Genomic DNA, 3659 nt, shown 5'->3' on the forward strand with positions numbered 1-3659 from the left:
TTACTGTGTCATGGTCATTATGTGTTGTGTGATACTCAGGTTAGACGGCTTTCTGAAGTTTGATAAGTGTTCAGCTGATGTTTCCTCCAAACTGCATAAGAGCACGCCCAGAACGAGTCTCGGCTGTTGTTGGATCATTGTGGATCACACTGTACCTGATGTTCAGATGTTCTTCTGCAAATAAACTTATTTCAGTTACAAAAAAAAAAAAAAAAATCTGCCTTCACTCTCTTAATTGAATTTTATCTGTTTAGTACTTCAGAATGGAAGGTTTAGAGGATTTAATTTGTAAAAGCTAATATTCTTTTTCCGATCATTTTAATACCTTAACTCCCTAAATAGAATTTCATGGATTGAACAACTTATTAACCCAGAGATGCTTCAATGAAAGTAATTCAGGAATTTCAACACATTAAAGGTCAAAGGACATAAAATTCTAGAGTAAAACTAGCTTAAGAGAAGAGAAAGCAAAGCCAGGGTTGATTCCTGAGGTAGGATTTATTTTCTTCTAGAACAATTTAAATTTTCAAAAAATATTTTTGAAAAAATTAGTGTTCCTATTAAATGCACACTCACTCACATACTTAGCATTGAAAAGAAGCCAGATAAAAACTAATGGAAGCTGGGGCACCTGGGTGGCTCAGTTGGTTAAGCATCTGCCTTTGGCTCGGGGTCCTGGGATCAAGCCCCTACTTAGCGGGGAGTCTGCTTCTCCCTCTCTCGAGCACTCTCTCTCTCAGGTAAATAAGTAAAATATTAAAAAAAAAAACTAATGGAAGCTAAAGCAACTAATGAGAGTTTCAATATTTTGGTCTCTCCTTTTTTAATCTCTAGTATGTTATGGTTTTCATTGGTATCACTGCTTATAAGAAATTATAAATGACAAACTTCAGGCAATGTTTGGGATGGCTTGTGGTATACTGGGGTTATGTAAAGATTCAACCTCTACAGTTAGAAAATATTCTAAAATATTGAATGAGTAATTAGTTGTAATACCTAAGGATACAGAAAAATGCTGTGCATTCCAAATGCTTAGGTTGTCACTAGCTAGTAGGGGGAAAAAAAAAAAAAACATTTGTGCCAACTTCATGCATATTAAACAGATACATGCCATGTGGCCAAAAAAAGAAAATTGGTTGGAATGTAAAAGTAACTTTTTTAAAGGCTACTCATGTACGTCTGCACTCCCTTTTAATCTCTTTGGCATTTTATAGTTGGCACTTTTCTTTCATTTAAAAAAAATAAATGCTTTTCTCTGAATAAGAATGAATCACCAACTTATTTCCATGTTTACCAAGAGTAGCTCAAAAGTTAGTGTTGTTTTTCTTGATAGCAGTAGCTTCAAAGGATCTTGTCTCTTGTGAAAATCATTACAAGATTTCAATTTTTTTTTTAGTTAGTTTTATAGTCAAAGAAGTTAATTGATCACTCAGTTCACTCCAAAAAACTCTTACCTATTTTATGACACTACGATTTTGTGTTTTTGAGTTAGAGAAAAGGAAACTTCATGCTTGAGTCAGGGGAAAAAAGAAGACTCAAGTCAAGAAAAGTATTTCCAGACTCTTTGGAGATGAGCCATTTTTCTGGGCTCAAAAGTCCAGTGTAATTTACAGATTATGTTTAAGTTTGATCATGAGGCAAATTTGTTTACATTTAAGTTTGATCATGAGGCAAATTTGTTTGTCATTATTTCAAGGATTAAACTAATATGATAACTTGCAGATCTGAAATCAAACATTTTTTTAGTTTCTTTTTTTAAGGTTTTATTTAAATTCCAGTTAGTTAACATACAGTGTAATATTAGTTTCAGGTGTACAATACAGTGATTCAACACTTCCATACCATACCCAGTGCTCCTCCTTGGACATTAATAAAAAAAAAAACAACTAATGATTATGTGAACACATTTTTACTTAACTCATTTATTCAAATTTGCTCATTCACATATTCAGCAGTTACTTACTGAGTGCCTACAATATGCTCAGACATGTGCCAAATTGTAACGTCATGGTGATATAATGGTGAACAGTAACAGATAAAGTTTCTTCTCTCATACCTTTAGAATCATATATAATAATTTTCAGAAGGGAAATCATTCCACAAAAAAATATTTTTTCATCTGTCAACCCACCAGAAGGTTCTGATCAGTCTACAAAGATACTAAAAATTTAGTCACAGGAACAATTTCTTGACTCCATCCAGGTAAATCTTAAAAAGTAGAGAGACTTTGGTTGTTCTCATGGTTACAGGACATTGCCAATCACAGATAGAAACAGTAAGTAGTTCCAGATCAATCTTGTGATACTTTTCAGTTTAGAATTAACAATTTTTTGCCCCACAAGGGCTGGCTGAGGCTTACAGTAAAAATTCTTTCTAATAGAACTTCAGTTTGGCTGCTAGAAGACTTTGGCCACGAGGACTGACAATTCAAGAATGGAAAACAATTAGAAAAATAAGAAAAATTCACAAGGTATACTCAAGGTTGTATTGATGCTCAAGTTGACTACCAGGTGAAATAAAGTAATTCTTTTAACTGTAAGAGAATGAGAATGTTGGTAAGATGGCAGAAAGGGAGGCTTCAGATTAAAATAAAAGTCCAACTGCAATAAGGAAGAAAAACAGTCTTTCAAAAAAAGAGAGAGAGAGTTTGCGTATTTTGCGTGGTAACTTATAATAAAGTAATTTTATGATATTGCAAGGTAACCTGAGATGAAAACTGGGAGATCCACATCTCTCTGTTTCTCTTTGTGTTCATCTTCATGTTTAAAGGTTTAAATCACTTGAGGATCAAAACACCCAAATTAATCTCTGAGTACTTTATGTTAGTCCAAGGCTGTAGTTCTCTCCTTTGAGGAAGACAGAGCAGTCTTGCCAGAAGAGGTGGAAAAAGCAGGGTTTATAAAAAGGTTGAAGAGGAATCATTTAATTCTCACCATACTTGGCTTTCCCAGGAACGATTATGCATTTCTTATGAATGTGACATTGAAAATCTGTACTTTTTATAGTACACAGTGGGAAAAAATGTAAGCTGTAAAACGTTGCTTTAAAAACGTGTTTAAAAACAGTGTTCTGACACTTTATTGCACAATGAGCTCTTACATTAAGCATTTATGGCAGCTACAAATTCACAGCATGGTTTTGATGCAGTAATAAAAAGCACCAAAATGGGTCCAACTGACATTTTACAGCCAGAACAAAGGGTTGAAAGTCTAAAGCTTATCTATAGCTACTACATGTTACATATTAGCTGTATTATCTATAGCAAGATTACATGTTAGCCACCCTAAAAATATATCTAACAGTCAGTTATTAGTAAATTTCTTATTTCAACCACTTTGAAGGACAAAGAACATGAATTTATATGGTCAAACAAACTTAAGGTAATTAGAAGGGACTCAGTGTGTATTTGTGACCACCAAGTGCATACACAGTTCATCCAAAATCCATCCTTGCCCAAAGGAATGAACCAATCTCATTACTATTCTTCTCTGTAATTCCAGAGGTTTTTTTCTGTGTTCATCGAGGGTACTGAGTCTAGAATTCTCTCAGGTGTTCTGAATTTTGGCAAAATATTGAGAATGTCTTCTATACTTTGGATTAGCCAACACAATCACAAACATGTAGTGGGGTCCAATCTTCCTCCTACTCAAATTCCCCCA

Source organism: Leptonychotes weddellii, chromosome 7, assembly GCF_054177405.1.
Source record: "Leptonychotes weddellii isolate Sample4059 chromosome 7, ASM5417740v2, whole genome shotgun sequence".
NCBI lineage: Eukaryota > Metazoa > Chordata > Mammalia > Carnivora > Phocidae > Leptonychotes > Leptonychotes weddellii.